The sequence below is a fragment of the Haliotis cracherodii genome, unplaced genomic scaffold (genome assembly GCF_022045235.1).
Source record: "Haliotis cracherodii isolate W230 unplaced genomic scaffold, xgHalCrac1.p SCAF_7, whole genome shotgun sequence".
Taxonomy (NCBI): Eukaryota; Metazoa; Mollusca; class Gastropoda; order Lepetellida; family Haliotidae; genus Haliotis; species Haliotis cracherodii.
Window position 1 is genome coordinate 48,425,267 of NW_027266330.1, and position 22,929 is coordinate 48,448,195.

Below are 22,929 nucleotides of genomic sequence, written 5' to 3' on the forward strand. Positions count from 1 at the left end.
TATTTACATTAGTAGCTCCGAGTAAAAGCCGGGCCTCGCACTCTGTTTGATAAGGGAGAGAACTCCATCGTATCGCGGTACAGAGAAAAGTTGTGTATGGAGGTCCGAATTGGACAAAAAGAGGACATAATTCTACCAACCACTTGGTATGATCATGCCAGACATCAGTGATTTGTCCAGACAAGTGCAAAGACAGCACAAGCAAAATTCTAAATGTGTTATCAGCAATAAAGATTCAATGCATTTTTACCGAAAAGTAAGAGAAAAATATTTTTACAAGTCAACAACAAAATATCAGAAATGACATTTTAAGATTGTTTAAAAAAAATTGGATGACAATAATTTGTCACAAAATGGAAAAAATGTTAAAAGTCTACAATAAATATATAAAAAGCACTCCCAGTATGCCCAAAGTATGTATTTGTCTTTTGGTTACTAGTGGAGAACGTATTTCTAAGTTTGTCATTATGGCCCTTATGATCTCCCAATAGATTCTGGGCACAGAGCGGGAAAAAATGTGCGGACTACGTAACTTCCGTTACCTTATTAGTCGCCATGAATATGCAGATGATCTAGTTCAGGTCGATAGAGAAAGTTTACTTGGGGAACTGCGGGTTATATCGTTGGCCATTGACAGATGGGGGTAAGGCAATATTACAACAGATGCCAGAAATATGTATCAACGGATTAATAACTCCTTACTTACAGCAGACGGAACATTCCGAGGAAATTGAAATTGTTTACGAAGTGAGCACTTCGTGGTTACTGATTTGCATTAAAAGACAGCCGCTAAGAGGCGTGTCCCGCGTGAACTATCGGAAATCACAAATGCCGCGATACGATGAATGCCGCGGTACCATGGGGTCCGAGTATAAAGTAAAAATACTCCGAAATAATAAATTTTCTACATTTTGAAGTTTCTAAAATTATGTGAATAATTCCAATATTTTAACAGTATCGTAATGATAATCTATCAGTCTGAAAAGTATTTGGTCTTTTAGGGGCATCCATGCATCATTAAATAACATGAACTTTAAGCCTCAGTAATATATTGTTTATGTACAGACGTTGATTACCTGATACGTGTTGAACGTTTTCCCCCGAAAATGGATGGTATCATAAACAAAACGCACTTTTAGAATCAGTTAGTATCAGTGTTTGAAAATATACCCTCATATTTCTCACAGTGAAAGTAGGAAGCTCACAGTTAGTGTGAAAATGTCATGCCGTTATGAGGCCTTCGGTTTCCGAGCTAAACAGGCCTGAGTTATCCCCCTGTGATTGCAACGTAATTGCAAGCTCTTCACAGCGATTGCCCGTTCGCGGAGGGTGTCACGCGCTGGGGAGGAGCTTGGCGTAATTGGCGCCAATTCAACTGGGCCCCTGTCTTTTCACAACGCAAAAGATATCAAGTACCAGTTTATGGTGAGCCACCATGACATCCGATACATTGCCTTGTCCGAAGAAGCCCGCTGGACCCTTCAAGAAATCGCGTGACCATACGCTTATGAACCAACAGAATTATTGAAACGATGAAAATAAGAGGAGACCCACATCACCTGATGTGTCACCCTACCCCGACTCGACATCTACCCAGTTAGGCCTACCAGTGACAACGTGGTAAGAATAACACTTGATGTCTGTAAACCTAAATTACCTATTTGCTCATTATTACATTTTTCAGAAGCGGAAACGTAATATCCTTAGAGATTTTTGTCACGCCTGGTGACCCGCATGCTTCGTCAACAGGCCTATTTATCCTGTCCCACCCTGTTACAACCCTATCGCCGGTATCTTCATTGTCGTCAATCTGAGTTTGTCAATATTAGGTATAACTATTCCCACCACCTATAGGCTACAGATCAATGCTACTTGACCATGTCAAGAAACAAATACGATCTGTCGCCAAACGTTGTCTCAACAAGATTACACATTACCAGCTGATTACGAGAGCATATGCTTTGAGTAACACGAAAATGGGGTACGTCCAAGTACGTTTCTAAAGTCGGTTGCGTACTGGGGAAAAAAAAGAATCTCTTTGATTTTTTCATATCCGAATTCAAAATAACTGTCATATTTTATGGACAAGCAACAGGATTCCGTATGTCACATCAGCACCAGCCGAGCAAAACCATCCCCATTTGAAAGTGAAACGATAGATCACTCCATTGATGCGTTTAAAGGGGCACTGATCTAAAGCAATATTCCCTGGGACTGGTTGTTGCCTATGTTATTGTTTTTTTCCCTTGAGTACCCGGATAATACGCAGCGCAACTGAGCGTGACAAAGGACTGGGCTACTGTCTGCAAGATCAGCTAAATAAACTTGGAGGCAATATTTGTTTTACTCGTTTTTGAACACTGATTGGTTAACCGTTATCTATAAAGATTTCGACAAAGGGCGCATGTTAATTAATTTCTTCAGCCTAAAGACAAAAAGAATGGCGGAGCTGATCGGATGTCATCATTTGGAAATACCCCTGATTGTTATAGTTTAATAATTAAAAAAAAGAATTCATGCAGTGAAAGCATTTTCGGATTTCGTATTGCATCGATAATACGATTACTACTCCCTTGTTGACATCCAGGTTTTATGGTATAACCCTACACTTGTGTATTTGTCGTCATTCACTTGATGCTCAGTTAATGAATTTATTACTGGTATAATTAGTGGTAGCACCACTCAGATAACCTGACAAAGGTTCCCATTTGGCATTTATTGTGTCTGGGGTAATTATTCAATCTAAATCCAGGTTTGAAGTGAGGTGAAATGTTTGTTATGTAATATGCACGTGGCAGCCCAGAAAGAGATGAATGATCAGCTGATATACTTTTTTGTAAATCAACGTATCGTTTCTAGTCATCAAAGGATTAACAGAAAATAAACTGATTGATTAATCACTGTTATCTTGCACAGGGGATATGTCAAGAGTGAGTGTTTACATGTCTAGGTTTACTAAAACAAAGGGAATACACTCATATCATGGCGTGAAGTGCTGATGTAAAAACAACATACTTTGTTCAAAGGGTTAACCGATAATACGTTGATTGATTGCTCATTGTTATCTAACTCAATGGATTTTTTTAGGAACCGTGGACGTTATGAAAATAGTTGTGGGCTTTCTCAGCCAAACCTTTGAGACTTGACACCTATGTGAAACACTTGAAACAATCTAAGTGATCAGTTGAGAAACGAACACGGGTTATAATGATATCCCGAAAGATATACATATTTTAAAATATTTGATTGTTACAGAGACACGCGACATCGAATAAGTTTCTTTGTACAGCTGCAGATGTGTGGAATATTTTTCCTTTGTGTGGATATTCACGGATACATTCCTCGAACAAGGAAGCTGCCTAAAATTATACACATAAATTTGATAGGTTGTAATTATGATATTTGCATTTTGATTTCCTTCATTCTCTGTAGCATTGGACAGATTCATTCTTGTTCCTCTACTCTTGGTTTGGAAATTCTTCGATGCGCGATAGGCGATGTTTTCACAAGTCTTTTCCTTTGTAAGCGTGTATATATTACAGTCAATTTGTAAAATGTGATTCTCTCAGGTAATTTATAAAATTTGTAAATATTTCAGTCATTTAGACTGAAAAATCTGTCCATTTCTTTAACAGATTGACTGAAATTGATTAAGACGATCAAAAGGGCCTAAAAACAACATAATAGATTATTATGTAGGATTAGAAGCCAAACAATATAGAAATGTACTTTTCATCGTAACATTTTCTGTCTCTTGGTGATGATATTAAACATAAAAATGTTTGGAATTCGTTGTCATAATACAGATGGACATATTTTTCAGCCAATTTGTAAAATAACTTATTATTTCCAAAACTGTATTTCATGTTGTTGATCAATGTGACCATACGCCCTTATAATATCAATAAAAGTGACAAATGCGCTTACGAAATGCGCAGCACAGGTTGTGAACTAGTCTAGGTTTCTGCTATATCATCAGGGTACTCAGGGGAAAAAACAATAACAAAGGTAACAACCAGTCCCGGGGAATTGCTTTAGACCAGTGCCCCTTCGTTAGATCAGTGCCAGTTCTCAAAAAACATCTCCAAAACAAAAACTGTAATAACCCTAGCATCTTTCCACCCCAAAACATATTCCTACTTGGGGCCAATGTTGAAAACTGTATACACTTAGCTAACCCATCTTTGGTGTAACCATCAATTATAAGAAATTGGTTTTTAAAGTGACTTTACACTATTAAAGATCTCTGTAATGAAGATGATATAATGCCCTTTAATGAACTTTGAAGAAAATACCAAATTAAAGGCACAATTATTGACTATTACCAAGTTCTATTAAACATACCAAAATCCTGGAAAGATACCATTAGAAATAATCACATTATCTTACATAATCAACATTTAAATACAACTTTGATGGACTTACTTGTTGTTGCCTAAAGGCTCCGGATATTTTTATGATAAGAGTACATGTATAATTACGGCAACAGTCTGTGAAAAATGGGATACTATTCTCGACTTAGATATATCATGGAAAGATGTTTATATCAGATACAGAAAATGTACAAAAGATGTAAAATTACTTGATTTTCAATATAAATTTATTTATTGCATCATCTATACAAAGAAAGAATTGTTTCAAAGGAAAATTCTTGATGATGATCTGTGCTCCTTTTGTGAAACTGATACTGAATCCTTACTTCATGTATATTGGGATTGTAAGCATGTTAAAGAGTTTTGGGCTAAAGTTGAATGTTTTCTGAATGGAAAATGTTCAAAACAATTTACATTTACAAAATGCTCTGTTTTACTTGGGTACAACTCTTAACATTCTGTTATATCACATCATACTGGCATGCAGAACATATATATACATGTATCAAGTATTAATAAAAACAAATTGTTACTTGAAAAGTTTCTGAAGACTTTAATTGATATATTTCGGATAGAGAAATCAATTGCACACAAAAACAATACAATAAGACAGTTTGACAGAAAATGGAAACATTTGGCAAATGTCTAGTTAATATGTCTCTGTTTTTTAAAAACAATTTTTATTTTTTTTATTTTTTTTAACATGAACAATTTCCACTTATGTGCTGTAAGGATTTAGCTTCACAGTTAATAAACATGGCAAATGTAGCCTGCCCGTTTCACCATTTGTAAACATTGTTGGACACCTGTAGCCAACTTAAACTTGCTGACTTGCTGACTGCTGTATAGGTATGTAACCTATACCTAATAAGTATACCACAAGACGTGCCACTCAATGTATAACTCTGTAATATCATATACTGAATTGAATAAAAAACAAACACTACAAACACACAAAAAACAAACCCATAACCTGTGTTAAGTGTGTTCTAAATGTTAACATACCTCAAATCATGTGGTGTTGATTACAACATGAAATTCCAACCAATAATCTTGATTCTTTATTCTTTTCTTTTTCTTGTGTCTTGTGTACAAACCTTAGATTGACATTAAATGTGCCTTACCATTACTTTAGACCTCACTGGCTCCTAGCATGACTTCCTCCTGCATGCTGCTTAAAGCACATGGTGACATGACCACACCAATCTGTGCTTACCTCCCTTCTTATTAAGGTTTGTATAAAATTGGCACATGATAAAAAATGAAACTCAAAACCAGGAACTTAAAATAAACAACCTAACCTAACATAACAATTATTTAATATTAATATTGTATACTACTGTTGTTATATGCAATACATAATTTGTGGAAATTCTAGAAACCAGATTTCATACCTCCTTAACCAATTAAGCTATCATAATTGATAGAAAATAGAAATAAACATTTTGACCATTACATGTGGTAAATATCCAATTTTATAACAAAATACAGTGTGTAGGCCAAATGCAATGAGTTGATTACACCCCGAGGACCAGTAAGAGATGAACCAGGGCTCAAATTTCATATGAAAATATATCTTTGATAAAATTGTTTGCTTTATGAATGTAACAGTAGTCAGTATCAGTGTAGAAATAGGATATTTTAGTAGTGCTTTATTGTTTCTCCTCCGTTAGTTGCGAGTATTAATTAGCTCCTTTGGTGAATGTAGCGAGTACCATGCTTTCCGGTCAGAAATGATTTTGTTTATTCTGCATTCCGTCACGGTGTTTACGGATTTCAGTGGCTTGCAGTGGATAGCTGTGAGTTTCTGTTGACTTTATCTTTGAAATGCCATATAATAAGCATCTTGAATATGATGAACTCAGTTTCTCCGTTCAGAGGTTTCGAAAACAGTGCAGTGAATGTAATGATGTGACTCTAAAGAAAGGCGGAAACAGAAGAAAATGTCCCAAAGGCTCGTTGGTTTGTTGTTTAACGCCATACGCAGCAATATTCAAGCTATATGACGGCGGTCTGTAGATAATCAAGACTGGACCAGACAATCCAGTGATTGACATCATGAGCATCGATCCACGCAATTAGGATCGACGACATGCATCAATCAAGTCAGCAAGCCTGACCATCCGATCCTGTTAGTCGCCTCTTTTTTAGGGCAAGCATGGGTTGCTGAAGACCTATTCTAGCCCGGATCTTCATGGGTCTGTCCCAAAAGAATAACCTTTGAACCCACAAACAAGGAATGGGTTCATCATAATAATAATTCTTTAGTGTTTTTCCCTTCAGCAATCATCTGGAACAGTTTCAGATTAACTTGGTTTTGCATCTTCGATACCAGAAATGGGGTTCACACATTGTACCCATGTGGGGAATCGAACTTGGGTCTTCAACGTGACGTAGCGGTCGGATAGCCTAGTGGTTAAAGCGGTCGCTCGTCACGCCGAAGACCCAGGTATGATTCCCAACATGGGTACAATGTGTGAATCCCATTTCTGGTGTCCCCCGCCGTGATATTTCTGGAATATTGCTAAAAGCGGCATAAAACCATACTCACTCACTTCAGCGTGACAATCAAACGCTTTCACCACAAGGATACCCCACCAACCTATTTTATATAAACACTTGAAATAAAGTTTAGAAAAAATACAATATGTTTTGCTTTCATCAATTTATTTTATTATGCATTTGAAGATCTATCTTGCAAAGACCGCCTCCGTGGTCTAGTGGTAGAGCATCTGCCCGGTCTACCACCGCGTCGCGTCATACCAAAAGAGGTTTAAAAAATGGTACTTGTTGTTACCCTGTCTGGTGCTCGGCATTAAGGAGCTAAAACAAGGACTGGTCGGCTCAGAGTCAGTGTGTCTGAGTGGGATATTCATGTTAAACTGCGGCATGGTATCTCAGTGAGCTAGCACTATAAATCGGTATCAGTCCGGACTAATGCAAGTAGCCACACACACACACACAAGCACATGCACGTTGCGATATCAGTGCAATAATCTTGGACGTGACATTGAACCCCATTTCACCTCATTTATCTTGCAAAACAAACAAATCTGACAAGTAAAATAAATCTCCAGTACCATAAATGTCTATTTGCGAGACAGTAATGAAAATATGTAACTTGTAAGGTTTTTAAATTACACCAGTGATATTGAAACATGTCCACAATATTTCAAGAAGTTTTAAATAGTAATACACACATCATGTCAACATGATAGAAAACTATAAACTGTTTTGGCTATTATTGAATTATTAACATTGGTATTAAAATTACGTATATATCATCAATATAAGTTGCTTCTTCTATAGGCTTCCCTCCAGATTGAATGACAAAATTATTTATTTAAAAGGAATGATATTTTTGTAATGTTTTGTACTGTATGACTAATAAAAGACAATTTTTCATTTCAGAATCTATCTGCACCTCATAAACAAGAGGTTCACTTTTGGGATTCGCAGAAATAGTTGAAGAATCAAAGTTATTCAATCTTGTGTTGTCGATTTTATTCATGAATGATTTTCATCTGATGTATGTACTGTTTTTCTCTCTGCTCACTAAAATAAACTTTTTTCATTGAAATCTTGTTTTATGGTCTCTGACAACAATCAGCCATTGCTGTTTCTTTTTATAAGTTTCTGTAATACAGGATGGCTGATGCTGGATGAGGGAGTTTGGGGCAAGGGTGAAGGCCGGGGAAAAGACTGAAGAAAATAGCACAAGCACTGGCTAAATGCTTTGTGGCAACTTGTTAGTGCACTGGCCTGGTTGACTATTTCAAAAGCTCGGTTCTCTTGTTGACTGAAGCACTGTAGCTCACAAGACACACTAATATTCTATGACTTGTAGCTCTGCATGAGAATAAACACAATTTGCACACAATGAAAATGGATCTCAACACCAGGAATTTCTTCTGACACCGGTGGGGCAGGATACTCTAACCTTTCCCAAACACCTGGTATCATCACTATTTGATAGTGATTCATTAACACATGCTCATGATGTAGTCAGAATCATACAATCACCTTTGTTTTTGACAGATATTTCTTATGAATATGGAAAGGGTTTTGTCGCTTTTATTTTCTTCTATATTATCATTGAGGGACCTGAAAAATAAAACAATATTTTAAGATAATAATATGTACACTGACTAAGTGATGGTAAAAGTAGGTGGTAATAGTCATCAGCTGTGTAAGGCACGTCATGCTTACTTTCAGCCTCACTGGGCGCCTAAATACAAATGTCATCTGTTAACTGTGTATAAATTGTAACAGATCTATCCTTTTACATGTCATCCACGCTACACTTTTACATCAAAAGACACTCTTGCTACAATATAGAATATTATAGATATACAAAATAGTTCAATACATTGTTTGATTATTTATTGTCAAAATATTATTGTCTACCTTAAACTGTGAAGCATGGTGTACAATATTTCTGGTGTACACTGGACAGCGACTGTACACCATGATGGACTGAGGCTCTTCTGGGGACCTGTACTTTCTGGGCATCAGTGTCTGGTGTGACTTGGCTCTAAACTACATATTTGAGTGGGTGAGTGAGGATGGTTTTATGCCGCTTTAGCAATGTCATGGCGGGGAACACCAGAAATGGGCTTCACACATTGTACCCATGTCGGGAATTGAACCCGGGTCTTTGGCGTGACGAGCGAACGCTTTAATCACTAGGCTACCCGACCGCCCTTCTATGTATTTAAAAGATACAACATAGAAACATTATCACTTTTGTCATCTATATCTCACTATCACAAAATAAAAAATGGTAACTTGATTTATTTCATGTATCAATGTACTGTAAATTGTATATGTGTGTAAATTGCATCAAACATGAAATATGAGGCCCATGATTTTGTATAGAGACTGGATATTTTGTCAGCTAACCAGCAAAACTAGGTATCTTTTTAAATAAAAAGTATAAGGCCTAAATAAAAATAATTAAAAACAACATGTTGCATCAATGTATTTTTGTGGCTTTTTACTTCAATGGTCTGAATTATAATAATTATTCATGATAATTTGAAGATCACGACCTTTATCAATTGGCACCAATGACGTCATATTGCAAGGGGCATAGGCCATGGTGTGTTTAATATGGAAATAGAACTCTCGGTAAATGTGAAAAATATAAACCGATTTAATGAATAAAATAAATTAGATACTTGTGATATTTGTATTGTTTTGCCACTGAAACTAAGAGTTAAATACTTTTCACAATGAAAAAGTACAAGAAAAATATAAAATGTAGATTTTTGTACTCTGTTGGGTTGACCTCTGCACGCACTTTGAACCCACACTGCCAGAGTGAGGCACCTAATTACCTGCACACAAAATCAGGGATCTAACCCACTAAGCCACCAAGGCTTCCACAAAATGAAAGTCCAACAACTGGTAGTCTAGATTACATACTTTGTGTCGCCTCTGACAAGTGTAAATTGGCGTGGCTCCCATGGCCAAAAGCTATGAATTCAAAATGCCATTTAGAAAGCGGCCAAATGTAACAAATGTTATATTTCGGATAACACTTTTTATTTTTGCGTGAAATGAAATGCTTCCAAACTTTCTGGGAATTGTCTCCATATCTAACACAACAAACTAACTCTAATAGCCGGGTTTTTTTTATCTTTTTTTAGTTGTGGCCTTACTGGATTTTGATTTTAATCATTTCTTTCAACGAAATTTTACTTTAAAGATCATATATTTTAAGGGGATCCAAAGAAACTATTGCAAGGTTACATGAAGTTAGTGTGCCATATGTACCTCATTTGGAGCCCGCCATTGCTGCTTATATCGATATTAATTATTGTTGTGGTTATTGTTATTGTTATTAAATTATCGAATGAAAAACGTTCCACACGTGTGCAGTTTGTTGTTTATGGTCACAACGAGAGGATTTGTAGGCCGCCATTGTTTTACGAACGCTGTCTGCAGATCAGTATATTCTTACAACATAGGAGGGTTCAAGGGGGGTAATTCCTCATTTTCAAATATAATTCTGTTTCTAGAAAAATACATTTAAAATAACAGTGGCGTTCAATGGGGTACCCCCCTTAGGACATTTTTAATGTAAAATTAGGGGGTTATTCGCATTCATGAACGCATATGAATATTCATACATTCATAATTCTCTGTAATTTGTAAACATGCATACGACATATATCTTACTTTTATTAACTTTTGCAAAAAGCAGAACACAAACATCCTAAGATTTTATATACACTATACGAATCCTTACGAATCAATAAAATACATCTAGATGTGGCATAACATTTTTAAGAAATATTAATTAGAGAATAATTTGATTTCCTAAATTTCTTGCTTCTTTAAAGACGATTTACTTTATCATTACATATACCACTGTGTCCAGAGAGACCAAGATTGCTGTTTTTAAGAGAAAAGTTTCCATATTATTTACACATATTACATCCTCTTCATATATCTCTAGGGATCGCATGTCAGTGAGCGTTGGTACATGTGCACCGAAATGTAGCGCTGCCGATATCGAGGAGACATATATCACCACCTCGTGCATTTGTGACAAGTTTTCAAGAATATCTTGTAACACCGTTATAGTTAAACTATAAACTGTTCCAATATGCTGCTATATATTGTGTATTATTCACATCATATATATTTTCTTCTTCTATTTCATGAGAGGGCACGGGTAGCCCAGTCGTCTGAGTTGGTTGGTTGGTTTGTTGTTTAACGCCGCACTCAGCAATATTCCAGCTATATGACGGCGGTCTGTATATAATCGAGTCTGGACCAGGCAATCCAGTGATTAATATCATGAGCATCGATCCACGCAATTGGGATTGATCACATGCATCTACCAATTCAGCGAGCCTGACCACCCGATCCCGTTAGTCGCCTTTTACGACAAGCATAGTCGCCTTTTACAGCAAGCATTGGTTGCTGAAGACCTATTCTACCCCGGATCTTCACGGGTCAGTCATCTGAGACGTCGCAATTCGCCGAGCAAAGCAGCGTCCCTTTGGCACGCCAGCATTGCAGGACTCAGACGTTTACCACTTTGGTGAAGACCTCGAGTATTTAGCTGACAAACCAAGAAACATAATTGGGGCGAACCGAGATTTGAACCCACGATCATAGTATCTGGCTGCCGAATGGACGCAACACTGCACAGCGAATTACGGCGCCTAGGATTTGTTTGTTTGTTTTTTGTTTAACGCCACACTATACCAGGTATATGACCAGCCAATCGAGTGATTGACATCATGAGTATCGATCCACGCAATTGGAATCGGATCGATGACATTCGTCAACAAAGTCAGCGAACCTGACCACCCGATCCCTCTTCCTATTCTACCCCGGATCTTCACGGGTCGCGGCGCCTAAGACGCCTGGGCCCCCCGTGCCCCCCGTGTCCCCCGTCGTTGACGGGACTTGTAAAGGACCAATATTAGGCTTTTGCCGACCTGCCTTACTTGATGTAATGATGAATCCGAGGACATTAACATATTTTAATATTTTCCCCGAAAACCTGGAAAAAGGATTTTCCAAAAGTTTTAACTCCTTTAGTAAATATTTCAAGGGATGCCCTATATCAACTTTGTCGTGTATAGTGTTTAGTTATCCTTTTCAAAGTAGGACATTTTATGTTTTGAAGCATTCTGAGAAAAATATCCCGTCTCTAACAAACTCAAAGAGAATTCCAATCTGATTCAAACATTGTCGTAATGACAGCCATGTTGAATTTGTGATCTGCATCAACAATCTGTCACCAAACATACCCTGTTATTTATACACACTTACGTAAAAATCACCATGCACAGATGTTGCGTGTGTGTGAACTGTTTGCAAAAGCAACAAACATATAAATGGCGTCAACAGTATTCATACATATACATATCTGTCCACCCAATCATATTTGCATGTGGCATTGCTACCCCATAACCGTCATAAACCCGAAGCTGTTTCGCCCCCTTTCACCCTACCGCTCTCAACGCCCCGTGGGTTTCCGGGTTCGGAGAGGTCCGACTTAGTGGATCTGGTGGTCAGACTCGAATACTTAGTTCATTGTATGTCATCATACTCCGACGGCGTGATCACAACATCGATCACTGGATTGTCTGGTCCAGACTCCATTATGTACAGGCCGCCGTCATACAGCTTGAATATTGCTGAGTGTGGCGTTAAACGACAAACAATCAGTCAGAAATCAATAAAGTCTCAACGGAAGGCCGACATCACCTAACAATCTATCTGTAAACGACTTTTAGCCTTTACGTATCAATAATAGATACATGTACAACCGACAAATCCCTTTCAATATTAATAGGAATTCCCTGCTAAAAGCAGATGTACGATTCCGACTATATCATGATCATGTGTCATGAATCACTATCAAATAGTAATGATACCAGGTGTTCGTGAAAAGGTGATAGAATTCTGCCCCACCGGTAGCACCCGTAACAAACACACGCAAAGGCAAGTTAATTGTTCACCTGGAAAAACACGGGAACGGACATCCATATGAAGTAATACTCTTACGTGATGAGTGAGTGAGTGAGTGAGTTGGGTTTAACGCCGCTTTTAACAGTATTCCGGTTATATCGTGGCGTGTCAACTTAATGTGGGAGGAAAGCCCGAAGTGATGCATGTCCCAGACGTTTACCACTTCGGTGAAACCCACGAGCACGGGTATGGTGCTGACAAACCTAGAAACATAATCGGGGCGAACCGGGATTCGAACCCACAATCATAGGTTTTTGGCGTGCCCAAGGGACGCAACTCTGCACAGCGAATCGCGGCGCCTTAGACGACTGGGCCACCCGTGCCCCCTCTTACGTGATGAACGTTAACTGCATGAAGACAGTGACTTTTGATCGATCATCTCAGCACTGGTGTCGCGGGGATTTACCGAAGCCTGTGTAATTGCTAGTCCTGGGGACTCGGAAATGAATTTTGGGGGTCCCGGGAATATATTCGGGTACCAGCTTAGTGGCCACTGTACCAAGAGCAAAAAGAAATATACAAATTATGTGGCCTTTTGCTTCTTTCAGAAAGGGATTTTCTTGTTTGAGACGGAATTTAATGACTGAGTATATAAATGTGACATGGAATGTCCGAACATTGATACAGAAATATCATAAAAATCAAAACAAAACAGGTCCAGATTTGATTATTTACAGACCGCCGTCATATAGCTGGAATATTGCTGAGTGCGTCGTTAACAACAAACCAACCAAGTAACCAAACCAGCGTGCCTGGCAACCCGATCCCGTTTGACGCCTCTTACGTCAAGCATAGTCGCCTTCCACGGGTTGTACCCACGTGGGGAATCGAACCCGGGGAATCGAACCCGGGCATTCGGCGGGACGACCAAACGCTTTAACCAAAACTGAACTGGAATGTAGTGATGAACCCAGCAATTTGGTCTCTTTAAAATCGGCTCACAATTTATTCTAAGGTAACGACTATGTGAATTTCGTTGATGGGTATCTTTGATATTTTATCTTGAAAATCAATAAATTTGCTCTTTTCGGCATAAATTAATATTAACATTTCAAACAAGTTAGGGGTCATGTGGTTTCAATTCATTTCCCACCCTTCATCGAACTAATATATTTTTACACAAAATTATCCAGCCACAGATTACTTTTCACAAACTGTTGCAGGAATGAGTGATGGTTAAATAGACTTAATCAAATGTAACAACAGTTCTTTCAATAATTTTCCATTACATAAAAAAAAATAATCAGTATATTCTCATTTGACCCTCAGTTAATACGTTTTTGCTCGTGTGGTACTTTATACATATTGTTCATAATATTTTGATAATTTGTTTTTCATAATCATCATTATGATTAAAATTTTCATTAAAAAGTTAAGGCGCGTGGCAAGTCATGTTCGTCCATCCACTGTATTACATCTCCATTCTATTATAATGAATACCGCTAAAATTTACCATTTATTATTACAAAATCATTTGCGAAATTTGGAACAAAATCCAAGCCATATTTCGGAAAGGGGTGTCAAAATCGGCTCTACATGGTGTACGGAGTCGACGCTTTAACCTCGCTGACAAACACCACTGCCAATGGCTTTGTCGGTTAAGATTAGTTATATAAACAAATGTCAAATCAGGTTAGAAGTGTTGTTTATTTCATGCAGGTGTTCACCAGAATAGTCACGTGATGTCATGGTTACGAGATTAGCCAATCGGGAAACACTTCCGGTGCACGAGTTTTTCCTGCGCGTTATCCAGACTAAATGGATCGAAGCAGACGACGCTTACTTTATCAAATGCACCGGTGCATGTTAAATTATTTTCAACAAGCTGTTTCGAATTCATTTAAAATCGAGATTACAATGGGCTTAGACCCCTATTTCTCATGTTTATATTATTCACGCGCTACTTTAAAACTTTGGTATGTCATTTGCATTATGAGGACTTTTCACGAAGAAACATTTTCCTGCCCTGCCGCATGTTTTCACTCTGGAGAGGACGGTGAACAAAACGATAAGGTAAGTGTAGCAATATGTAATTAAGCAATCTGTTGGTGAACATATAATTATGTAAACGAATAATCTCTGTGGCTGTAATGATTCGCTGATGATGTGATGTTATGATATTCGAAACAAAACAGCACCAAGGCACACCAAGAGCTGTCTCTGTCACTGTGTGTGTGTGTGTGCGCATCTAGCATATACACAAAAAACATATTGATTCTAAATTCTGTTTCGCAGCAAATACTCTGAATGTATGCAGTTGTTGTCGGCCATTGCGTGGTGGCGTTGGACAAAATTCGCATTGTGAAGTTTTATTGAAAAAAATAATTTGCTGTGTGTATAGTGTGCACGCGCGGGTTCGAATCCCGACATGGGTACAATGTGTGAAGCCCATTTCTGGTGTCCCCGGCTGTGATATTGCTGGAATATTGCTAAAATGTCGTAAAAACCAAACTCATTCGTTTATTCTTTCATTATTTAAAAAAACCCTGATAAATGATATACCGCTTGTTTGTACGGGTGGAGGTTAGAAATGGTATATTAACACTGCCTAATTGTGTTGAGAAAGCCGTTATGACGGCAGCGAAACTGTTTTCTCTTGTTTACATCACTAGTGTGGAGAAACCATGTTAAAACGTTCGCTCCTGTGACGAAAATCCGGGTCTTGTACCCAAATTAGGTACACTGTGTGAAACCAATCCTTGGTCTTCCCGTCCTAATGCGGTTGAAATATAATTATAATTGTGGTATTGGTTAAGTTGAAAACACCAACGACATAGGTGTAAGAACATAAATGACCGTTTTAACCATTCATTGCAGCTCTATCTTGTCCAGCTCCGCTATGAAAGATGTAGTAACACCATATAATGCTGTTTTCTTTCTGTGGTTTAATATCAACAAAACTTAGTAATAATTGCAATAAAAACAAGTCCAGCTCCGACGATTCAACAGTCTTACTCTGACGAGGGTAGTTGTTTGGTCCGCTGTAAGCAACTGCAAACTTAGTACCAATGTCTAAATAGGGAGGGGGAGTTTAGGTGTCACTTCTTCCTTTTAAATTTCTATCAACAAATCTTCACAATGTGAGACTTTGCTAAACCCCTGCACCCATTGACCGACATCTACGTGTATACAAAGATAAAAAAAATACGTATTTAGATTTAATATATATATGACAATTGGTTTCTTTGGAATTTTGTCTTGTCAAAGATTAATCTAAAACATTTGCTGTATATTATAATGAAATTTGAAATTGCCTAAAGAGTAAAGCTAGATTGTTTTTATAGTTTCATGTATAGAGCTCGACCAGAAGTTTGTTACTGATCGTGATATAAAGATCAGTTGTCAAGGTCTTCGGTTGTTATGCAGTTTGTACATTGATCACTGTGGTGTTTAGTTGCAGAGTTTTAGATCTGCAATGGCTCTGTGAATTCTTCAACTTGTTTTGTCTAAAGGGGTAGAGATAGAAACAAATTTATGCCATTTAGTAATACTTTTAGTCTGAAGGGATTTATGTCCATATAGATTTACAATTTGGAATATAAATTTTCAGATTTTGAAATTAGATGTTATTTTATATTAATGGTTTGATCCTCTTGCTAAGTTTTAGAGTTGGTGGGGGTATATCATAGGTCAAATAATATAAGTAATGCAGGGATATGAAATCTCCGCGGAAACGAGGAAAATCGCGTTGTTTTTTTAAAAACGCAGAAAAATAGTTTTGTGTTTCCGGACAACCGTCGGGAATTGTCCTTTTTTCGATCAGGGCTTTCAGCATCGTAATTAATTCACGACACAATATTATTATCGTCGGATTATAGATTTTCGGACATCATACGTTTTCTATCACGAATACTAGCACTATAACGTGGGGTGTGGAGTCACCCAGAAATTGTAAATACTCAGAGGTCAAGATGGCTTGTTTTTAAGATAAAGTTGTCTTTTAGCCTATAAGTGAATGAGGTGTTTTACAGCTGTGATTAGCGAGAAAACTATGAATGTTTCTTCAGCTTCCGACAACCCATAACACGGGGATGTTGTATTATAAATGTCTTATGTTTGCAATGTTGTTTTGGTTTTTTTTCAATAAAAGGTAAGTAAGTACAAGGTAAGTATTTTTTCAATATGCTTCAACATGGGGAAAGGGTCAGACATTGCACGCTTGTGACAGTTGTCCTTGTGTCTGGGGGATGGGGGTGAAGTTTATGGCAGTATTGCTCCCAGACCCGGCGGGAAGCCGGGTGCGCGGAAGCTATGCCCGATTTTTTAAAATTACTGATTTAACTTTGAAATTTTTAATGTCTTTTAATGTATTCCATTTCAGACGCGCCACTTCCTATTAAAATGAATTGTACTTTTAATGTTTAGCTCAAGTTGAGATCCATGTAGATCTCTTAGACGATACAGACATTATCGTTTTCAATTTTATGGTTATTGAAATGGATTGGTCTTTTAATGTGTCAGTATCAGTTGAGGCGCCCCATTTTTTTATTCAGATGTGTGTATCTTTTTTAGCTCCAGCTCATACGCATCACTTCTATAATAATGTTTGTTTGTTTGTCGTTTAACGCCGCACTCAGCAATATTCCAGCTATATGACGGCGGTGTGTAAATAATCGAGTCTGGACCAGACAATCCAGTGATTGATATCATGCTTATGGTTGCACGCATTTGGGATACGGCGACATGCATCAACCAAGTCAGCGAGCCTGACCACCCGATCCCGTTAGTCGCGTCTTACGACAAACATAGTCGCCTTTTTTGTCAAGAGTGGGTTGCTGAAGACCTATTCTATCCCGGATCTTCACGGATCTTCTATAATAATGAGCTAAATTTTTTTGCGGAACGATTGTAGCCCTAAATTATCGTAAAGTTATCGTAAGGAAATCGTATGCTATCGTAGCCTAATTTCGAAACTATCGTAGCCCTAAGATATCGTAAGATTGTCATAAATCTAAGATAGCCTCATACCTGTCGTAAGTTTATGTTATCTTCATCCAAGATATGCATACTTTGCCATAAATATTTTTCAAACAAATAGTTTGCTTTACGTTCAAAGATTGACATTTCATTTTATTAAACTGTGTGATTCAAATTTACGAAGAACGCATCGAAGATTTCACGTCAGAAATATTCTTAATCGCGACAGCGATCCAGATAGCTATGGAGTCGATAGCTTACACCATATTTCTATCCGAGGCCATGCTGAAGAAGTGTGAAACAACATACCTTTTCGATAATTTGGGAAGGATTAAAACGGAAGTTGTCGGCAGGCTCTATCGAAATGACCGTGACCTAGGGGCAGCTAATCTTATTGATTTAACAAGGAAATACATGTGATCAAATATGCGTATAGTGTATTTGTATAAAGAGTATATTTAATATTTTTCAAGCAACAGTAATTGTGTTTGGTTTCGTTTTCAAAACAACACCTAGGTTATCCATATTACTGAAGGACAAATATTTGACAAGTGATTAAATATTGTGTATTGAATAATTGCATTCTTTAAAAACAGGTGATTAACGACAAAGATGTATTCCTTTATATGTAGCAATTATTTGATATTTTGAGAGCAAAAGCTAAGCACATATTTTCGTATCGTATTTTCGAGAATTGCGATTTGAAAAATCAAGTACAAAATGTCCTAACATTGTCCCAATTCACTTCCCAATATATTTTCGCAGAAAATGTTTATTGAATTTAATTTACGGATCAATATAAAATAGATATTTTCACCACAATAATCTTTGAATTTTGCATTCAATGGACCGATTTTCAAATATTAATTGATGTTGATCTTTTTAAGATTTAGGTGTACATTTACCCGTTTTATATTCACAAAATTCAAACCATTCAAACAATAATATCATTGTAAAGGATAGGGTCACCGGACAAATATATATTAACTGACAATCAGCAATGTTGTCAGACAAGCCCAACATAATCGACCTAGGTTCTGGAATAGATTTGACACATTTACAATGTAGGTATTTCGTTCCTCAGTCAGATTTAAATCAAATCAGACAAATCAGTTTATTAGCTCTACTTAATTTAAAAGGATAGAAAATGACCACATTGTATGTATGTTCATGCTAACTTGTGGCGTGTTCCATGAGACAACATTACTTGACAATTCTTAAATTATCTCCCTTTGCGAACGGACATAAGTGTTACTTTTAAATTTTGATAAGAACTATGGATCTAGATAGACCCAGCATACATCAAGTAACATCAGACCTGAACACGCATCTTAAATGCTGAACGCCTGCTGTTCGATCATAGGTCTCGTCATTGTCATTTAGAATAACGTCCCTTAATTACTTTCGTCCTTGACTTTGTACCAATGTGTTTACATAAATATCTGCGCGCTCGCGAGAGGATCATTAGAATTGAAAATAGTGAAGCATCTTTTTTTGCACATTATTTCAATTCTTATAACTATAATGTAGTAACACGGCACTTATTGTTTATAACATTTATTAGGTTTGAAAAAATGCCTTTGCATAGCACAGCGTTCGTTCGTCACGCCGAAGACCCGGGTTCGATTCCCGACATGGGTACGATGTGTGAAGCCCATTTCTAGTTCCCCCCTCTGTGATAGACTTGGCAAATCATACTGAACTCGTGCCTTTTGATATTTTGGGATTTTTCGAATTTTTATTTTTATAACTTTTTATGAGAAGAACTTGGACAAAGACTCCATCGGGGATGGGGTTCGTTTCAAGGGCAGAATTCGAAAACCATTCAGTATAGTTGATCAAAACTTGAAAGATGTATCAGTCACATGCTGAAGTGGTGCCTTTTGCTATTTTGTAATTTTTACACTTTGTATTTTTGCTATTAAGGAATGTTAAAATTTCATTTTTCCGTGTATCCATGGACACAAGTTAGTCTTTGCTGAAATGGAGGTAGGTGTCGTTTCTGGAGCAGCACTAAAAAACTGTTCAACAGTGTTGAATCAAATTTGGAACATGTTTTATTCAGGGGTTGCAGTGGTGCCTTTTGCTATTTAGGAATTTAGATATTTTTTCCTGTTTCGATGGCAAGAGGTTTGTCTTTGACTACATCTTTAAAACTAATAGGTATTCTTCCTTGAAACTATGCACACCTGTGACCAGTTTGTCATCTGATGCCTTTTGCTATTTAGGGATTGTTAGAATTTATATTTATTCCGTTTCCCTGGCAACAAGATTGACTTTGACTGTTCATGTTGGTGTGTACCTGACATAGAAATACAAAGTTCCGAATCCCAATTCCATGGTATTGTTTTGATAGCTCAATAACTACTCTTGTATACTGACGGACAGATCAGATAGAAATTCTTCAAGTGGACTTAACGGGCAGATAATTTGTTCTTTCGAATTTGTACGGGCTTGGAGGGATTTGTCATCTTCTGATAACTGTTGTTCTAATTATTTCCTCGTAAGAGTCCATTTTATTCATCATTTTCGAATAAATACTTCTATCTTCTAATGAAAACGAGCAAAAGTAAAATGAGATGCGATCACGTGCGCGCTATAACGGGGGGCTGGCGATCATTGTTCCTCAGCGATAACTTGTCAGTACTGATATAAGACCAGATGAAATTATCAGTGTTTTACATCAAAACAAAATTGACGGAAGTGGTCGTGATTAGTTCGTACGAGGACTGTCAAAGAGAATGTTACAATACGAATGACTGTTTGGAATGTATATCATGAAGAAATCCCGATTACGTCCATGTAGGTTTCCGCGTCCGTGCTCTTACATTAGTGATAAAAACAACTTCGGGGTAATTGACATGGGACATTTTCAAAGGACAAAATGTGAAAGATCACTAAACAGCCCTAACAATACTCAAATTGACATCACTCAATATCTGACATCATTATTATTTCTGAATAATTAACAAGATTATAAGGTACTACCACCCAAGAGTAAGTAAGTGTAGATTCAATCAAAATCGTTGAGACGTTTTCATAGGCAGCAAATCTATTCAACAAACCTATTTTCGATCAGTCGTTAATTGGACACAGACCGCTTAATTATACTTCGGGTGTTATGATGTGCTGTTACAAAAAGCTTTAAGCGAGATGTAATTGGACCATTTTAAGACTTGAATTTGAAAGCTCAAGAAGCATAGAGTAGGCTATATTTAATACAAGGAAACGATAACTTGCACAGGTGAGAGGAGGAAATATTATTCGTTTAGGTACAATTATAAGCAATATCCAAATCAAGTGAAAGAGAAAATTACGAAACTATGAATTACTTCGACTGAAGTCGTGAACAATTTTTTTTCACAATCACAACTAGAAAACATACATCCTCGTCCCAGCACGTATTTCAAACTTAGCTGCCTCACTTAGACCTTTGCTCAAAATATAATTGTATGGTCCGTCCTTGAAATACAGCTTTTTCTTTCATATTGATTTACAAATGCGATTTTAGAAGTGTATTTTAACCTAGCTACGTACACGCACATTCAAAGGCATTCGACCCGTGAAGATCCGGGGTAGAATAGGTCTTCAGCAACCCGTGCTTACCGTAAAAGGCGACTATGCTTTTCGTAAGAGGCGACCAACGGGATCGGGTGGTCAGGCTCGCTGCATGTCATCGTGTCCCACTTGCATGGGTCGATGCTCATATTATCAATCACTGGATTGTCTGGTCCAGACTCGATTATTTACAGACCGCCGTCATATAGCAGGAATATTGCGTTAAACAACAAACCAAACCCAAAAAAACATTTAATCCCATTCTACAAAAGGAAAAGGTTGAAATAGATAATGATCGTGAATGAATTTAATGGAATTATTTGACATTTATTCTTGCATTTTGGTATTTAACTTCGAAAATGTAACTAACACAATCTTTAATACTAATGGTTTTCAATTATTATGTCTTTTGGCCTTGCTAATCTACAGCTTGGAGGGAACATACACAATTTAAGATGGTGAAAATAGAACCACAAGAACGCATTCATTATGCTCTTAGACAAGATTTTACAAATTCTATTTCTTACTAAGGATGCAAAGTAATTATTACTAAATACGTATGTCACTGATCGAAGTATTTGATAATTTACATAAGACGCAGGGGAAAAAAGAAGAAAACTATTTAAAACATCAATACGAAATCACAGTTACTCTACTATGAAATCATTTTGTCATTCAGAAATCGATTATGAATTTATCTATCTATTGTGTGTAGCTCTAATTATATTTACTGTTTATGTTATAAATTGAACAATGTGAGATTCTAGTATATATGAGGCTAAAAAATTTAAAAGGTTATTTAATATTGGGTCTATTTTGACAGCTTCCTCACTGTAAAACATTCCATTCCCTTACTCAACTAAATGCACATTATTTTCTTGGAATATCAAACCTTTAAACAGTTATGAAAAGTACATTCGTCAACATTTCAAAATTAGAAAACGGCCCCAAATATTCAAACAGTGTTAGTCTAGTGATGAACGCTCTCATTCACTCGTCGGTCGCCGTGGTAATCTTCCCATTTGTGCTGTACTAGCCTACTTTCTATTTCTAGCTCTGTCAAAGAGAACATATTATTACTTGGAAACTAAAACCACTTGTATCCAATATACGACCACAACATTAGATCAGTTGTTTGACATGATGTCATCAACGTCACAACATGCGAGGTCAAATCACGCGCACCTGTTCAGACGACAAAATCACAGCGGCGGGAAATCACCGACCGTCTATTTAGCCTACACACATACAATTGAAGATTTCAACGTCATTTGAACGGAAAAAAATTTTACTCACTGCTGACTTTTCAGATAACATATCAAATAAAAGTTGAAGACTTGCAATTGATAATCACACGTTAATCGAGAGTACAGTCTACACCAATAATTTGTAAATTTAATATTAATTGGATCTAATATCCATGGCAGATTGTTTGAAATACGCAGTCGTCCTGTGGTAATACATTCCTTTTTCTGAGGAGATTTATAATGTGTATTTGATAATGTATATACATACATAATTGATTATCTTAAACAATCACAGCATGAACCATGACTCAACGGAAAATAATATTTCAGCAAACCAA